The following is a 19,712-nucleotide window of genomic DNA, read 5'->3' on the forward strand; positions in this document are numbered from 1 at the left end:
ATCAGGTAACAGTCCTGATTGCTACCCTGCATTGGATGTGTATCAGCTAATGCTCTTTGTAAGTTCACAGTCATGGGTTAGATTTCCAGTAGGACATGCCTGTATCACCGCAGAGCATCCCAGGATATCTCGTTATTATCACAGGCATCTCCCAGCCCAGCCCCAGGTGAGAGTAAGGGCTGTCAACAGCCTCACCCCATTATCAGCCACCAGTCTGGCACTTCCTGACAATGGCAGCTGTTAGCACCCTGTGGACAGTCAGGTCCAGGGGATGTCTGCTTTGTTCTGAATCTTGTCAGGGGACAATCCCACCCTGACCCACCCTAGTCCAGGGGGTCAGGTTGATGCGGAGGGTGCTATGTGACTCCTATCACTCCTGAAGATAGCATTAAATGCTCCAAGAAAGACAAAGGAAATCAACCACGAGGACCTACGTCTCCATGTCAGACAGAGCCCGTCCTTTTCCCTAGTGTAAGCAGTTAATGTTTTAGCACAAAATTCAAAGCAATAAATGCATATGCCTGATAATATTCAGAGCTGGCATAAGGGCAAAAGTAGGCATTTTTGAGTCAGAAGATACTCCTTGGATTTAAAGCTCTGCTACTCAGGCCAGTTTTGTGACTATGAGCAGGTTCCTCTCAACACTCTGACCTTTGTGGCTGTTGATACCCCTGAGAAGAAGGAACTGATGATTTTTCAAGCCCCATCTGGCTCTAACATTCTACAGTTTCCCGGTGCAGAGTCTAACAGGAATACCTTCTCTGAGCCAGTGATTCCTCCAGGTCTTTTCACCTCTGTTATCTATTTATCCTCACATCTCTGTAGATTTCAAGATTCCCACTGGTTCTGATGTTCATGACAAGAAAACTGCAAAGTGATGGTGAAGCAGGGGGGTGGTTTTTCTGAAGTCACACGGATATCAAAGGCAGCATTGGGATTAGGTCCAGGTGGCCTGCCTGACCTCTTGCCACATCTTCCCCAACCTCAAAATTACCTCCACATTCATAAGCAAACACCCCTGCTGGCTACTAGAACCCCTAGGGTCTCCTGGGTCATCATTAGCAGAAGGAAGGAAAAGGGATTAAGCTGCAAAATGAGAAGTTGAAACTGGAGTAAAAAGAATTGGCCTGAGGAGTTCCCATAGTGGCTCAGCGGTAACAACCCCAACTAGTATCCATGAGGATGTGCGCTCGATCCCTGGCCTCGCTCAGTGGGTTAAGGATCCAGTGTTGCCATGATCTGTGATGTAAGTCACAGATGCGGCTCAGATCCTGCATTGCTGTGGCTGTGGTGTAGGTCAGCAGCTGCAGCTCTGATTCGACCCCTAGTCTGGGAACTTCCATATGCAGTGGGTGTGGCCCTAAAAGACAAACAAAATAAGAAGAAGGAGAAGCAGGGGAAGAGGAGGATGAAAGCAGACCGAAAGTACCCAGGTCCCCAGGTCCCCAGGTCCGTAACTGAGTAGGACCCTATGGGGCCTTTCCTCTACCCATGTCCTCCGCCAGCGTTTTGTCTGTAGAAAAACTCTATTCACAAAGTAAACTTAATTGGAGATGTGAGAATATGCAGAAGGAAAGGAAAACAGTTACACAAGCTAAAATAATACTTTAGCCAGTCAACAAATTCAAGGACCTTTAGTTCTCCCTCAATGACTAAAGATAATATTCTGAGCCATGTCCAGGGAACTGTTTTGAAGATATTGAACCCCCACCCCCTGCCGCCTCTGCCTCCTCAGGTGGAAGAGGTTAACTATATACTGCCCACAAGCATGTAGACTCCAGAGCCATTGGAACCAGAAGGTTGGTGATGCTGGCTTCCAATGACCTCACTACTAACCCATCAGAAAAATGTCCATGAGCTGATCACACCCTGCTCCTTGAACACTATAAGCCTCCTCACTAGGATTTCCCAATGCCGTGCAGTGGGTTAAGAATCTGACTGCAGCAGCTCAGGTCACTGTGAAGGTGTGCATTCAATCCTGGTCCAATGCAGTGGGTTAAAGGATCTGGCATTGCTGCAGCTGTGACAAAGGTCACAGCTGGGATTTGTATCCAATCTCTGACATGGGAACTTCCATATAACACTCTTGCAGCCATAAAATTAAAAAAAAAGAAAAAGACTTCTCACTACCCCCTCTAAGGCAGAATACAGTTCTGATGGCTCTAGCCACCCATAGCCCCCTTTGCCCGGCCAAGCAATAAAGCTATTCTTTTTTAATTCACCCAAAACTCTCCCTCCATAATTGAATTCAGTGTCAGTGTACAGAAGCCAAGTTTCAGCAACAGGTACCAGAGTAGAAATAGGAAGAGTTTCATTTTTTTTCCCTTTTTTTTATTTTATTTTATTTTCCCACTGTACAGCAAGGGGATCAAGTTATCCTTACATGCATACATTACATTTTTTCCCCCACCCTTTCTTCTGTTGCAACATGAGTATCTAGACATAGTTCTCAATGTTACTCAGCAGGATCTCCTTGTAAATCTATCCTAAGTTGTATCTGATAACCCCAAGCTCCCGATCCCTCCCACTCCCTCCCTCTCCCTCTGGGTGGCCACAAGTCTATTCTCCAAGTCCATGATTTTCTTTTCTGTGGAGATGTTCATTTGTGCTGCATATTAGATTCCAGTTATAAGTGCTATCATATGGTATTTGTCTTTGTCTTTCTGGCTCATTTCACTCAGTATGACATGAGCTCCATCCATGTTGCTGCAAATGGCATTATGTCATTCTTTTTTATGGCTGAGTAGTATTCCATTGTGTATATATACCACTTCTTCCGAACCCAATCATCTGTTGATGGACATTTGGGTTGTTTCCATGTCTTGGCTATTGTGAATAGTGCTGCAATGAACATGTGTGTGCATGTGTCTCTTTTAGGTAGAGTTTTGTCCAGATATATGCCCAAGAGTGGGATTGTGGGGTCATATGGAAGTTCTATGGATAGATTTCTAAGGTATCTCCAAACTGTTCTCCATAGTGGCTGTACCAGTTTACATTGCCACCAACAGTGCAGGAGGGTTCCCTTTTCTCCACACCCCCTCCAGCACTTGTTATTTGTGGACTTATTAATGATGGCCATTCTGACTGATGTGAGGTGATATCTCATGGTAGTTTTGATTTGCATTTCTCTTATAATCAGCGATGTTGAGCATTTTTTCATGTGTTTGCTGGCCATCTGTATATCTTCCTTGGAGAACAGTCTATTCAGGTCTTTTGCCCATTTTTCCATTGGTTGATTGGCTTTTTTGCTGTTGGGTTGTATAAGTTGCTTATATATTCTAGAGATTAAGCCCTTGTCGGTTGCATCATTTGAAACTATTTTCTCCCATTCGGAAAGTTGTCTTTTTGTTTTCTTTTGGGTTTCCTTTGCTGTGCCAAAGCTTTTCAGTTTGATGAGGTCCCATGGGTTTATTTTTGCTCTTATTTCTATTGCTTTGGGAGACTGACCTGAGAAAATATTCATGATGTTGATGTCAGAGGGGATTTTGCCTATGTTTTCTTCTACGAGTTTGATGGTGTCCTGTCTTATATTTAAGTCTTTCAGCCATTTCAAGTTTATTTTTGTGCATGGTGTGAGGGTGTGTTCTAATTTCAGGAAGAGTTTCATTTTTAAAGACATAGATGCCCATAAACCCAGAATGTTTGAATCTGATCCAGGCTGGACACCAAGGCACATATTAGGAAGCCTGGAAATTCCTTTTCACAACTGAGGAGGAGAGTAAAATTCAGAAATGAAGATCAGCAGAATGAGAAGCGGAACTATTCATGATAGTCTTTTCTTTCCTTTTCTTTTTTCTTTTCCCTTTTTTTTTTTTTTTTTGGTCTTTTTAAGGCTGCACCAGCGGCACATGGAAGTTACCAGGCCAGGGGTTGAATCGAATTGGAGCTGCAGCTGCCGGCCTACACCACAGCTACAGCAACTCAGGATCCGAGCCTCTCATCTGTGACCTATACCACAGCTCATGGCAATGCCAGATCCTTAACCCTCTGAGCAAGGACAGGAATCAAACCTACATCCTCATGGATACTAGTCAGATTCATTACCGCTGAGCCATGACAGGAACTCCCCATATGGTCTTTATCTTTTAAAGGTTTTCTTGATCAAATAAAAAGCCCAATCCCTTCATTTTAGAGAGTATCTTTTACTTAAGAAACTTTGACATTACTCTGTCTTGGACACTTTGTACAAAACTATTTTCTTTAGATAGAAACATTATTAACCACTTAACATATGGGAAAGTGGAGGCCAAGCTGGGAAAGATGAAATTAGACAAAATTCCTCCTGATCCCTGGGCTCATAGATTTCCTACCTAACCAATGTGGCAGAGATGGCTAGTTGGATACCTTATAGTCATGTCTCCTTTTCTTCCTTAGCAGAAGACTCTAATTTTACTTGCAGCCAAGCCTCCCTTTCAACAAGGCTTGATCATGTGACCAAGCTCTGGACCAACAGTAAGTAGACTTTTGTGGGACGATTCCAAGAAAACATTTTAAAAGGGCCTGAATCGATAAGGGTGGATGCTTTTCATCCCTCTCCCCTTCTTCCTTCTGGGTCCCTAGCCATGAAAAGCAGAGGTTCTATCCACCATCTCGGACCATGAGATGACCTTGAAGACAAAAGCCAGGCATTGGGACAGAAAGATGAAATAATGGGAGGAAAAGTGCCTGGGGATCTAGAAGTGGCCATGCCAACCCTAGCTTGACTTTCTCTGGAAGTTTTAATATGAGAAAGAAATAAGCAATTTTTGTAAAGCCACTATTATTTAGAAAGGTGCTTATTTTCCATGCAGTTAACCCTAATCCTAACCACTATTACAATGAGATAGCTTAATTGGAGAAGTGATGCAGAAAGACAATTCTACCCACTGTGATATCTGGTTCCTCCATTTGTTTCCAGGATCAAAAAAGGAAGAAAAGAATAATGGACATCACAGAATTCATCAGACACGAGGTGCCATCAATGGTGTGACACACTATTGGCTTACATATCATTAACAAAGAAAAAAAAAGTTGCCAATTAAACTATGACATGCCACTGATGGTAAGATGCATCAGAAATGTTACAATGTGAGGGGAAAAAAAACAACCTATGAAATATGTGGGCTCAGAATATAGTGAAGCATAGGGCTTAGATTTAAAATTCAGCAGATCAACCCATCCCCCATCCCTCTTTTGAAGTTAGGAAAAGTAAAGCCCAGCCAGGAGCAGTGACTTGCCCAAGTTTAGCAATGGAACCAAGATGAGAATCATTGCTGTACATCAAGAGATCTTTAATAAGTCCCAACAAAGACCAAATTTTTGCTCATGTTACCTTGATGGCTAGTGACATGTTTATTTAATCAACCACCTGTTCATGTTTTTCTCTCTAAAGTACATGGCACTGAATAGAAAAAGGCCCTCACCCCTCCCACACGGAGGGAGATGATGGAGGTGGATTTCACAGCAAATTTACATTCACACATTACAGGACCTTGGACATCAGCTCTGAAGGGGATGGAGAGCACCAGGTAGCTGCAGAGAACCATGGGTAGGAATCTTCTAAAACACAGGAAACTGAGGTGGTCCAGCAGCAGCTGATGACTGGGACTCCAAGGGGATTCAATTTAAATCTCTGCTCCCTCCTCCTGCTCAATGAGGAGACCCTCTAATAAATGGTACCCATCACAGAGGATGCCAACAGTCTGGACACCCAATTATCAGAGAGGGAAGTGGCCTGAGATCACACCTCTGCTCTAGCCTACATGCAGATAGAAAGGCTTCTCATCTCTCAAAGTGTGATTGGAGCTAGAAAGACCATGCTGGTGCCAGCACAGATGATTCTGGAGGCAAAGAATATAGAACAGAGGCCACTTCAATTATTCACATAAAGGATACTGGGGTCTTGGACGGAAGAGGTGAAGTGGGAAAGAATAAAAGGGATGATCCAAGCAATCATCTATAAAGCTTCTGAAATATCAGGCTTCCAAAGTCACTTTAGACACCAGTTTTGGTACCGTTTCCTCCTCTGCTCCCCAAAGGGTGGTGCTCTCACTCTCAACATCCCTCATTGCAATCCATCCTTCTTTCAGACTATGCATAAATAAGGTACGAATGACTAATAACAGTGTAGATGGCAGATGACAGCTGCCTCCCTGTAGGGAATCCAAGACGGTCTAAAGGATGCAGTGGTGATGGCGGAAATGTCAAACAGCACCCTGAGAATGGAGAAGCACCACAGTCACCGGGACTCCCATTGCTATTGACCTCCAAGGAGTCTTTCCTGCACTGAGGATGCTTTCATGGAAAATAAGCATGATTTTCCCAATTTTTGTCCTAGCGAAAAACCCCTCAATATTGGGTATGTATGTATGTATGGTGTGGGTAAGAATATCCAAATTAGAGAAACTTTTGCATAATAGAACAATGTAAAGAAAGGTAAAGAATTATTTTTCAATATACACAATAGTGTGGATTGGACTCCTACAGCACAGGAAAGCAGAAATGTCTAGGGAGCCTACTTTAATGAAGACATAAGAATGGTTTATAATTAGCAGAAGCCTTGAAATGGGATTTTTCTCTGCTTCGTTCAAGTAAGATGGAGTTCCTGAAAAAGCTCTAAAAACTAGAAAGCACTATAGATGTGTTTCCTTCAACACTGCATGATTGTTTGAATTGGTTTTGTTCTCACCAGGCACTGATTGTATTGCAATTGAATCCTCCCCACAATCAGAGCTAGAATTCTCTTTATTGTACAGGAAAAAAAAAACAAAACATAGGTTCGGAAAAAGTAACTAGCCCAAGGCAATGCCCTTCCCAAAACTGTACAGCTATCCAGATGGGGGCCAGTGGGCCAGGCATGGAATTCCAACACAAGACCTCTTCCTTGCAATCGACCCCCAGGAAAGGAAGACAGCTGATGTTTATTGAGCCCTTACCATGGTCAAGGGAAACTTTGAAGCATTGTCGCCTCCTGTGCTCCCCAGAACAAACCTAAGTAGGTACTATCATTATCCTCCCTAAACTGATGAGAAAACTAAGGTCCAGAGAGGCTGGGAACCTGCCCAAGGTCACCCCAAGGAGGTGGCAGGACCAGATCTCAGGCAGAAGTCTGGTAAGCACCAAAGACATAGCTAACTTGTCTCAATCCAACATGTTCCCACCCCACGGCCATAAATATGCATTTGGTTTATTTGGAAAAATAACACTTTTCAGCTCCTCTGGGGAAAGGACCTAAGGGTACCTTCAGTCTGAATGGATATTGTCTCACCAGGAATCATCTGGAGTGGGCAAATGGTCTCCCTCTCTCTGTAAACCTGCAGTCCGCCAAATGAATATATAATGAGGCTTTCGGAACATTGAGACATTATTTTCCTGCTAATCCTGGACCATTTAGAAGGAGATCAGACCTTGCTCCGCTTGGCAGGGAGAGCTGTGTTAGCGATTCATTCCAAAGCATGAAAGGACAGGACAGAAACAGTCGCTGGAAAAAGGGTAGAAGAACCCAGAGAAGAAGGGTAAGGTCAGGGGTGAGAGGGGAATGAGGAGGAGGAAGAAGGAAGGAAGAAAAAGGAGGGAGGATAAAGGAGGAGGCAGCTGCTGAGAGTGCTGGGCCTAAGATGCCTTTGAAATACAGACACCAGGTCAGATCTCAATATAGCAGCTGATCCTAAACACCTAGAAAAGGAACTGGAGTTAGCACTTCTGTCTGTCCAGAAAGGCAGCTGGAAGATGCAGATAAAAGAAGGGCCACTCATTTCCTCCCCCTACCACCTCCTCCATCACACACAACTTTGAATGCCTCCAAATACAGGAGGGAGAGAGGGTGCTGGGTCCAAAGACAGGGGTGGGCCGGAAGGAAGGAGCGGCCTGAAAGCTGATCAAAAACACTTTCAAGTTAAGATTAAACTCTGCAGATTGCAGGAGGCCAATTTAATGGGAAACATTCCCTGTTCCCCCGTCCCCTCCTCTGGCTTCCCATGGGAAGGGGACTGGGCTGTGATGTTGCTCATCAGAGAAGCCCCTGGGTACCAGATCTTAACCAAATGAGCAGCTGCGAAAGGCGAAAAAGATAGAACCGAGGAAAAAATAGTTTACAAAGTGTTGAAAGGGAGAGAAGGGTGGGAAAGGGGGATTTTAATTATCCTGTATCCTTTCCATGGAGGGGCGGGACACCCAGGGACATTGAAAGGCCATTCCCTCTGGAAGATGAAGCTGGCCTGGGAGACAGGGTGTCTGGGCTCCAGCTCCAGCTCAGCCCCTTGACTTTCCCAGGCCTCAGTTTCCCCATATGGCAAATGGAAAGGTTGGTCGCTATAAAAATTGAGATTGTGTTATACTGTGCCAGTGTGTACAGTGGCTAAATCTAGAGCCTGTTCAAATCCCTCTTCTTCCACCTAGAGGCTGTGTGACCCTGACAAGTGCCCTAACTTCTCTGAGCCTCAGTTTCCTTTCTGCAGAACAGCAGTCATGAACATTTCTACCTGTTAGGAGCATGGTGAGGATCAAATGCGTTAGTCCATGCAAAGCGCATAAAACAGCATGTGGCCCACAGTAGGCGTGCAATTGATATATAAGCTACTGTTGCTGTTACGGATGGTTCAGAGGCATCCTGCAAAGCATGGTGGGCTGTGGGGGAGGGGAAGCTCCTAGGGATATAAATTTGAGACTTAGCCCTGAAAGTCATTTAGTTTATCCCTAGGCCCAGCTTTTTCACCCAAAATAAGGAGCCTGTGGGTATTACATGCGGTTTGTGGTAGCCCAGTGCTCTGCACATATGAGGTCAACACTGGTTGTCACCTCTCATAGGTGGAAATGGGGAGTTATTTCCAATGGGATCTGCAGTTATTCGAAAGAAATGAGTTCTAGAAAGCCACTGTACCACAGACTGCTTGTGGTTAACAATATAGTATTGCTCCCTTAAACATCTTAAGAAGGCAAATCTCATGTTAAGTGTTCTTACCACCAAAACCAACAAGCAAACAAAAATAAGGGGAGGGCATGAGGACACTTTTGAAGATGATGGATATGCTTATTACGTTGATTGTAGGCATGATTTCCCAGGTGTATGCCTATTTTCAAGCTCACCACGTTTTAGACTTTAAATATGTGTGTTTATCAATTATACCTCAATAAAGCTGTTTAAAACAGGAAATTTTATGATACACCAGCAATTCTATATTATGAATACATAATTTTAGAGGGAAAAGAATAAACAGAAAATAATTAAAGTCTCATTCCTTTTCAATGAGTACAAATTAGATTTTGCTTGAGATTCAATACTATATTTCTATGTATAAATAAACAAGCAAAGGGATAGATAGATAAATAGACGTTCCTTTAGCTCTGCAGGAGTTTACACACTCTCAAATCCTAGGATGATATTCTGTACCTCTTAGGGTTGCATATGCGCATCCTCCTGGCTGAAAAGATCCAGCAGGTGGTTAAGTAAATCCCCACCCCACAGTTCCCTGGGAGCATGTTAGCATGTCTCCAACTAGAGAGCCTTGAAATAGCAGGCAGGACCAAGTATGGCTAATCAGATGTCCCATAGCGTCTCCACCAACAGGGCCTCCAATCTGCCTGGGGAGCTCTGAGATCATCAGTGATCACAAACAGCAGGGCATTTTCTGCCTCTTTTCTTCTAGTGGCAAGAATGCAAGATGCTTGACTTTGAAGAGAAGCCAGTTTGAGCCATTGCAGCTCCAGGGAGGGTTCATCTGCCACCAAACCTTTCTCCTAATCGATGGCCTTTTCCATATTAAGAATAAGCCCACTGCTTTGATTCCATTCCACCACTTGCTGTAGGAGCAGGCGCAGCATAGAGAATGGACAAGGAGTGGGGTCACATCATGACCCCTCTCTGGACCTAGATTTCCTGGGGGGTGGGGGTGGGGGTCCAAATTGTAGTTAATGATTCTTAAATTACCTGGAACATATATTTTGGATGAAAGGTCAATGAAGGCAGCTCCCGAAAAAGGAGCAGGGTTTTCCCTGATGATATGATCATGAAGGCAGAGGGCAGATTAGACACATAGTGAACCAAAGAGACCCATCCTCTGTTCTCTAGATACCAATAGTTTCATACAGGATCCAGACATAATTCAAATAACCACACACAAGTGAACACGTGCAGTAGTTCCAGCGGTGCTGGGTGCCATGAGAGAAGCTACAGTGAGCACTCAGGGTGTATGGCCAAGGAGCCCAATCTAGTCTGGGATATCAAGGAAGAGTTCCTTGAGGGGAAGTGGGCTCTGAGCTGAGGTCTAAAGGCTGCTTGGTAATGGGGCAGTGGAAGGGACCGGTGGGCATCCAGGGGACCTTTCTTTGCAAGAGCAGGAAAGCACAGCACCTGTTTTCCTAGAGCTCCCAGCCCCCAGGCTGCTTTTCCTCACTTCCAAGAGTGCTAATTCCAATTTCATCTGTCAATTTTTCTAAGTCTTTATCACACTTTATCAAAATGTGTATCGGTGTGAGAAAGGGAACGTCTGTCACCCCTCCCCTCCGGCAACAGCAAAATTGAAATCCTGCAAAGACGACGGCACGTTTCCTATTTAATTATTTTTGCATCTTCCTTGGCTGGTCTCTGGTTTTTTTGTTTTGTTTTGTTTTGGGGGTGGTTTTTTTTTATGACTCTTTTCATTCCCTTCCAGAAGCAGGCCCTGCTCTCTCCACGGATAGAAAAATACACTCTCCTCCACTGATGTATGAAATGTTGCAAGTCTGTCAAATTGTGAATTGGAGAAAAAGTATGAGGAAGAGGTGCTGGGAGAAAGTAAGTTAAGTAAAAATGTACCTCAAAATCTGGGGATCACCTGAAGAGCAATGGGTTCAAAGGTGAGCTTGGATTCAAATTTCCCCTGGCAAGCTATCTAGCTGAATGAACTTGAGCCTTCCAGTTCACTCAATGCCAGAGCCTGTTATGAGAGCTTGGCAATGATTGACTCCTTTAGTCTGCACATCTCTTTGAGAGAGGAGATGTTATTATCAAGGGAGAAACGAGACATACCAGCTTTGCCCCAGATGCCCCAGGTGTCAGGGCAGAGCTGGGATACAAATGAGCCGTGCGTCTCCAGAACCCCTACTTTAACCACTAAGCTAGATTTCCTTGGGCAGTCGAAATGTGAGTCCTCCTGCACACCTTATTTTGGAAGTTCCCAGGCTAGAGGTCAAATCAGAGCTCTAGCTGCCAGCCTACCCTATAGCCACAGCAATTCAGGATCCAAGCCACATCTGCAGCCAACACACAGCTCATGGCAATGCCACATCCTTAACCCACTTGAGCGAGGTCAGGGATCAAACCCGCATCCTCATGGATACTAGTCAGATTTGTTTCCACTGAGCCATGACAGGAACTCCCTGAGTCACATTTTCAATATGGGGAAACTTGAGGCACAGAGGGGTTAATCATGTGCCAAAGTTCACACAACTAATAAATGCCAATGCTGAGATGTGAACACAGGTAAGTCTTGCTTCTGAGTTCTGCTCTTCTCCACTCTATGTGGCTGCCTTTGAAGACAGTCATGCCTCTGTGAGCCTGGGTCCCACTCATTGGCCAGCAGCTTAGTGAGGAATTCCTGGCACCAAGCATAGCAAGAAATAAAATAAGCAGAATTGTCACCTCTAATGATGACGGTTTGGTGGGGAGGAACCTGTCAAGCAAATAAACAGCAAGAGCCACGAAGGGCAAGAACAGGGTACCCTAGGGTCTAGAGTGAGCTTTAAACAAGACAAAGATGGGAATTCCCACTCAGGTGCAGTGGAAAGAAATCCAACTAGTATCCATGAGGACGCAGGTTTGATCCCTGACCTCGATGAGTGGGTTAAGGATCTGGTGTTGCCGTGAGTTGTGGTGTAGGTCACAGACATGGCTAGGATCCTGCGTTGCTGTGGTGTAGGCTGGCAACTGTAGCTCTGATTTGACCCCTAGCGTGGAAACTTCCATATGCCATGGGTGTGGTCCTAAAAAGCAAAAACAAACAAACAAAAAAACAAAAAAGGCAAAGATGATACAAGTACTGGTTTAGTGTCTGGCTCAGAGTAGACACCCAGAAAATAGTAGGGATTCCTTCTTTCTTGGTCTACAAACATGGAAAGGATGGGACTGAGAATGAGGAAGCAAAAAGGGGCTGTCAGGGAGGGAGACACCATAGTAGTCACTGGGTCGAACCACTATCCAGAATACAAAACTCCTAAAAAGTATTCTTCCAGTCACTGTTACAATGCCTTCTATGGAAGACAATCTACTACATCAAATAAGGAATGATCATGCTCTAAGGGCTAAAGAATATATTGAGGTTGGGGAGAGATTCAAGTTATTAATCTCTGAAAATGGGGGATAATTAATTTCCCATCAAAGTTTTTTTGTGTCATAGTTAATTTAGCCCATAAAACCCTTACAACAATGCTTAACCTATAATCAGTAACAGCTGGGAAAAGTTATTATTATTCCTAGTGTTGTTATCATTATTATTATTATCGGTGGCAGTGGTGCTAGGTGGTGCCTAAGAGCTCCAGTTTCAGAGTAAACACACCTGGGCTCAAAGCACCCCTCTATCATTCATCAGCTGTGAGGCCATGGACTAGTCATTCACCATCTCCAAGCCTCAATTTCCCCATTCATAAAATTTGACTAATCGTAATGCTTACCTGAAAGAATCAAAGATTTTGCATCTGATGTGCTTACATGGTGCTCAGCTCCTGGTCTGAGCTCAATAAAGAGAAGCTGTTGTTATGAAGAGAAAGAAAGTTGAGCCACTTATGAGGAGGTGCACATGCCATAACCTGCTTATCCCAGAGGAAAGGAATTTGAGGACGCAGGTGACATTATTTCTTCCTGTGAGCTAGACGAGAAACCATCTCTTCCCTGCCATTTCTCTGCCCCTTTTCTTCCATCCTATCCCTGAGCTCACCAGGAAATGAAGCACTATTGCAGGACAACCAGAGCTGTGCACAGGTGCAACTGACAGTCTCAGATGGAAGGGAGAGCATTCAGGCATTGGTTCAGTGGGAGGAGAGCAGGGCAGATCGGTGGAATGGAGCCCTGTTGTCAAACTGTGTTCTGTCGAACCCTGATCCTAGCGTGTGGCATCAGGTTGAGCCACAGAGCATGAGGAAGGTCAAGTGGCTGAAGGTCCAGCCTCCTCTTCCCTGACTTCAACAAGAGAATCTCCACATTTACTGTTTTTTGGAGGGAGGATTATGTCACTTAGCTATTGCCATGAAATTGCTGGTATTAAAAAAAAAATGGCAAAACTTCAGTGACTTCAACAATGAGCATTTTGGAGATCCCACTGTGGAGCAGCAGTAACGAACACAGCTAGTATCCATGAAGATGCCAGTTCGATCCCTGGCCCAGCTCAGTGGGTTAAAGGATCGGCATTGCCGTGAGCTGTGGTGTAGGTCGCAGATATGGCTCAGATCCCACATTGCTGTGGCTATGATGTAGGCTGGCAGCTACAGCTCCAGTTCGACCCCTAGCCTTGGAACCTCCATATGCCGTGGATGTGGCCCTAAAAAGACCAAAAAAAAATGAGTATTTGTCTCTCCCTTGTCTGCATGGTTCAGGTGACCTAGACTAGGCAATTTTGTTGTTGGTTTCTAATAGTTTTGAAGTATAGTTGATTTACAATGTTGTGTTAATTTCTGTTATACAGCAAAGTGATTCAGTTATGCACATATATGTTCTTTTTCCTATTCTTTTCTATTGTGGTTTATCACGAGATGCTGAAGATAGTTCCCTGTGCTGTACAGTAGGACCTTGTTGTTCATCCAGTCTATATGTAATAGTTTGCGTCTGCTAATTCCAAACTCCCAGTCCTTCCATCCTTCACCCCATCTCCCCCCTTGGCAACCACAGTGGACAGGGCAGTTGTGATCTTAACCATGCACTCCCTCAGGGGGCATGAGGGGGTAGGAGAAGGGATGAGGTTGTTTTGCCTGAGCTGGGTTTGGCTGTGTTCACGTGTCTCTCATCCTTCTCCTGGAGTCCATGGGCTGGTCTAGGAACGCCCTTCAAATGACTCATCACATGCCTCTCCCATATTTTAGACTATTTGGGAAAGCAGATATCTATATGCTATAGCCTTGGAAGGAAAGCAGACACAGCCAAGAACACTAAAGCCGTTTGCCTTTCTGAATGAATTTGGTTTTTACTACATAAGTGATTCCGCAGATTGCAAAGCTGAAGCTTACAAAAAAAAAAAAAAACAGGATATTTGACAGAGAGGAAATGAAATTTTGTTGTCCATAAACATGACTTTGCTCGTTAAACCTAAAACCTGAGGAGCCCAGAATAACAGGTGGAAAGCATAAAACTACAGAAAGGGGGAGAAACATGGATGTCATAGAGAAGTTTCCTCTCCACCGAGAAAGGAGATTAAACTGCGATGGGTGGACAAGGGGAGGTGGGCAGAGGAGAAATACCAGATCTTAGGGCCCCTCCCAAGAAAGTTCTGTATGTGGGAATGTATCAGTTACTCGTTGCCACATAAATGCTGTGTAACAAACACAAAATCTTAATGACATACGACTGTAAGCTTTTATGCTCCCAGATCTACCAGTCAGCTGGGGGTCAACTTATCTAGGCTGGGCTTTCTGGGTTGGTTCTGCTATATCTGTCTCTCATCCTCCTTCAATCAGAGGGACAGCTGAGGAATGTTCTCTTGGTGACGGCAGAGGCATAAGAGGGCAGGTGGGAACAGAGACAGCCCATGAAGACCTAGGCTTGGAAGTGACACCCTTTTGCCTTATTCTATTGGCCAAAGAAAGTCACATTCCTGAGATCAATGTTAAGCAGGGCAGGAAGGTTGGGGAGCAGGGGAGGGATGTGCTCTGCCTTTGTTGAAAGTCACATGCAACAAGCATGAGTATCAAGAATGGCAAGGAGGGGAGTGCTCATTGTGGCTCAGTGGGTTAAGACCCTGACTAGTATCCATGAGGATGTGGGTTTGATCCCTGGCCTCACTCATTGGTTAAGGATCCATCATTTCTACAAGCTGCACTATAGGTCAAAGATGTGGCTTGGATCCCACATTGCTGTGGCTGTGGCATAGGCCAGCAGCTGCAGATCTGATTCAACCCCTAGGCCGGGAACTTCCATATGCCACAGGGGTGGCCCTAAAAAGAAAAGGAAAAAAAAAAGAGTAGCAAGGAGTTCCACCATAGCATAGTGGATTAAGAATCAGACTACAGTGGTTCAGCATGCTGCAGAGGCACAGCTTTAATCCCTAGACCAGTGCAGTGGGTTAAAAAATCCAGCATTGCAACAGCTGCAGAGTAGCTAGCTGCTGCAGCTTGGATTCAATCTCTGGTCTGGGAACCATATGCCACAGGTGCAGCCCTAAAAAGAAAATAAAGGAAGGAAAGAAGGAAGGAGGGAAGGAAGGAAGGAAGGGAGGGAGGGAGGGAGGGAGGGAGGAAGGAAGGAAGGAAGGAAGGAAGGAAGGAAGGAAGGAAGGAAGGAAGGAAGGAGGGGTGGCAAAAAATATTGGGGCCAGTAATGAAATTTACTCAGAGTGGAATGTAGGAACCCAAGTGAGTTTGGGGGATTATAGAACAGGAGGTACAGTTGCCTGCAACCAAGGATCCTGAACAGGTCAGTCACCACGGCAGAGGAGATGCCAGTGGATGAGCCAGCGACAGATGCATAAATTCCATACACCTCCAGGGGGTGCTGAGAAAGCAGACCAGCAGGCATAGAAGGGCCCGTGGACCTGAAGAGATTTCACAGTAGGGTTGTAGGGGAGGAAGTAAGAGGATGTGACAATCATGGGCAGGAGAGAGACCACCCACAGCAGTAGACACACCTGGATGGAGGCCAGTGACCCGTCATGGGACAAACCTCCCCTCATGGAGGCCCACAAGGTCCAGGTGCCCTCCTGTCAATATCAAGTTGATAAAAGTATGGCACTCACCCCTCCCACTTTGGGAAAATGAGGAAAAGGAAGTTGAGTGAGAGAATTTTGACCTGCCTACATGGAAATCCCAAATCGATCACAGTTAAATCTGAAAATTACTGAGTTATTTGAATACACAAGATTAAGTTGCTGGCAGAAATGAGGACTCACAAGCTAAGGACAGGTTCCAAGAAATAATGAAAGTTACATCTAAGCAGGCTTTATAGATGGTGGTGACTCTAAATTTTAAAACTGCAAGTTAAGGAGTTCCCATCTTGGCTCAGCACTTAACAAACCTGACAAACATCCATGAGGACATGGATTCAATCTCTGGCCTCATTCAGTGGGTTAAGGATCCGGCATTGCTGTGAGCTGTGGTGTAGGCAGCTGTGAATATGGCCTAGGCTGGCGGCTACAGCTCAGATTGGACCCCTAGCCTGGGAACCTCCATATACCTCTCAAGTGTGGCCCTAAAAGACCAAAGGACAAAAAAAAAAAAAAAACCTGCAACTTAATAGGTGAGGTGTCTACTTCTGTATATTATAATCACATTTTTTTTTCTTTTGGCTGGACTTCTTGCTTTTCATCAGATCAATTACACTATTAATGGAAGCCTATTAAAGACTTGTGTCAAAGCCCTACTCAAGCGGACAGGAGAGCCACCCTGATGGAAATTGGAGCTCTGCACGGACCGGCTGGCTTTCCCAGCCCCACCTCTCCCTGAGCTCTCCCAGATACTGACAGCAACTTCTCTGCATCAGCTAATGGGGAAGGAGTCTGGTTGTCTAGCATTCTCCAGGGGAAGTTTTAACTTGCGGCTGAGTGCATTGATTATGTTTCTTTTCCTTTTCATTATATGTTTCTGGGAGGGGGTGGGGTGCGGAAGAGGAGCCCAGATTGAAGCCAGGCTGTCCTCACTTGACTTACCAGGATTTGGAAGGCATTTAAGATTTTTTCTCTTTTCTATTGGAATGAGAGTGAAATCCAAAATTCCTAGCTGTCTCTAAATACCAACTGACTAAGCTTAAAGACTCCCAAAATAAACAGCTTAGCATTCCGGAAAGTTACCAGAGACCTGGTGGGTTGGATGAACAAAGCAGGTACCTCTTGCCCTCCTCACTCAGGTCCTGTCGACTCTGGCCCAGCATTGCCAACGAAGCAGATGTGTGTTGGTTTTGCAGCCAGTCAATAAGGGATGAGTTTCTAATACTTGGGTTTGTGAGGCTGGGGCCCCAAAATAGAATGTCAGGTTGGCAAAAAGATGAAATTCAAATTCAGCTGGGTTAGTTCCCACTTCCCCTCCTTTCTACCTGCCCATACCTATCTATCCTTAAGGGGTTGATTCAAGTCCCAAACTCCTGCTATGTTTCCTCTCATAACACATTAGCCTGTCCTCATGCCTCCTAGCTCATAAGCAACATTTATTTTAGGGTCGACACTTGACAGTCCCTGCCCTGTACAGACATTACTAATAGATCACAGCACTTCCCACTGATCTCACAAGCAACCTCACAATTCTCTGCTCCAAGCAGCCGGTACTGATCAATGAGAGTTGGCACTTAAGGTGAAACAGCTTTGTAGTCCCAGATTTAGATTCTATTTTGAACCTCTAGGCACTCAGAATAAAAATAAGTATAATAATAGCTGCTGTTTACTGAGCAAGCACTGTGTGAGATGCTTTTCAAATATCATTTCATTTCTTTCTTTTCACAGCATTGCAAATTAAGCATCATGTTCCCCATTTCACAGGTAAGAAAACTGGGGCTCAGAGGGGTCAAGGAAGTTGTATAAGGTCACACAGCTGGGAAGTGGTGGAAATGGAGTGACAGTTTATTTCTATGATATGTTGAGGGTCCTGGGGTTTTGATTTCTCCAACAATCTGCCATGGTCTGCAGCTGGTTTGCCCCTACAGTGCCATGCTATTCCAGACCCTGGGGCCTTCACTTAAAAAACTCCCTTTTCCCAAAATGCCCTTCATCCTTTGCCACAGGTAGAAATCTTATCCCAGAGAATGAGTACCAAAGGCATCATGTCCTTTAGAAAGGCTTTCCTGGTCCAGATATAAATAACCCCATCCTTTTTGCCCCCTTCACCCTTCAATATCCCAACACTCTCGTGGATTCTGACCTTTAAAATTCTCTTAAAGCAAAGTCTCAAAGTCTAAGCACTATTTAATCTTCTATTTCTTCTATATTAAAGCCATACTGAATGAATGAATGAATGAATGAATACAACCTCTTTCAAACATGAAGACATAACTAGCTGATGCTATCCAATCATTCTTAGAGTGGAGACCCAGACCTTGGATCAGCAGAGTGAAGGTCTCAGCCAGAACACACAGAGCCAAGGGTCAAGTTCAGAAGGCCGGGCCAGTGGAGTGATGGATGTATATGGCAGCCTTCTCACAGGTCTTTCCCTTTGTCTGCCCTTCCAGCTCTCCTCCACACTGCCCTAGGGTTATCTCTCTCAGACAAACATCTGGTCATATTCCTCTCCACCCTCCACACACACACACAAAAAAAAAGAAGAGCAAAACAACAACAAAAACCCTTTCCGTAGCTCCCAATTGCCCCAGGGAAAAAAAAAAAGCCCAAATGTTTTTTTTAATTAGGATTTAGTTGATTTACAGTGTTGAGTCAGTTCCTGCTATACAGCTTAGTGACCCAGTCATTATATATATATACACACACATTCCCTTTCTTATATTATCTTCCATCACCATCTATCCCAAGAGACTGGATATAGTTCCCTGTGCTGTACAGTAGGATGTTACTGCTTATCCATTCTAAATGTAACAGTTTGCACCTACTAACTCCAAACTCCCTGTCTATCCCATACCCTTCCACCTCCCCGTTGGCCACCACAAGCCTGCTCTCTATACCCCTGAGTCTGTTTCTGTTTTACCGATAGGTTCATTTGGGCCATATTTTAGATTCCACATATAAGAAATGTCATATGGTATTTGTATTTCTCTTTCTGACTTCACTTAGTATGAGAATCTCTAGTTGCCTCCACGTTATTTTTAAACAAGGCACACAAGGCTCTCCATCATCTTCTCTCCAACCCGCCCCTGACATCCCAGTAACTTCAGTGGCTTGAATCTCAACAGGAGGCATCCGATTTCTTACATATGGACTTTTGCTCATGTTATTCTCTCTTCCTGGAATGACCCCCCCCTTTGTTTATCCTGGGGAGCTCATCCTCATTCTCCATGACCTGGCTCAGTCATCACCTTCTCCTGGCTCCCAGACCAGGTCAAGGATTCCCCCTCTGTGCCTATATCCCCTATCTCCACCATGACCCTTACCTGTGCACCTGGGAGGCTGGCACATCAGTGCACAGACCATATATGAGAAGGAAGAAGGGTCAGTAGTGGAAAGGACTGGAACCAGAATGAATGTCCATAGTGAGGAATGAGTTAAGGTTGGTGACTCACATCAAATATGGGGATGGCAATTTGGGTGGAACTTTGTTTCTATGGGTTGCAGGGACATATGATATATGACAAGGGGCTGGCATGTATGGGGGGGAGAGACACAACTTAGTCCTCTGGCCACTCTGTATAAGAAGGATTAGAGTCTGCAACCCCATTTGGAAAGAATAGTCTAAATGATCTAAATGTCTCTCTGTCTACAGATGTCCCCTTTGTACTGAGTCTCTGGGCTACTGTCTCTATTTCTAGATCTCTCTGATAATGATCCTGAACTTGAATGAAAGTCTTTCTCCTTCCTCTTCTATCTCCTTTGATCATGCATGGCTTAGTTGGCTAGGCTGGGTCCACCTCTTTTTAGCTTCTGGGTTGGGTCCACCTCTTTTAGTTTCTTTTTAGCTTAGTTGGC

The 19,712-nt window shown here is 44.7% G+C and overlaps 1 long non-coding RNA gene across 1 annotated transcript in view; it reads right to left on the reverse strand.

Moving 5' to 3' along the window:
- LOC125121349 (uncharacterized) overlaps positions 1–19,712 on the reverse strand; it is a 92,004-nt gene that overhangs the window by 56,355 nt on the left and 15,937 nt on the right. The window lies entirely within an intron of this gene.

The sequence above is a fragment of the Phacochoerus africanus genome, chromosome 2, assembly GCF_016906955.1.
Source record: "Phacochoerus africanus isolate WHEZ1 chromosome 2, ROS_Pafr_v1, whole genome shotgun sequence".
Lineage (NCBI taxonomy): Eukaryota > Metazoa > Chordata > Mammalia > Artiodactyla > Suidae > Phacochoerus > Phacochoerus africanus.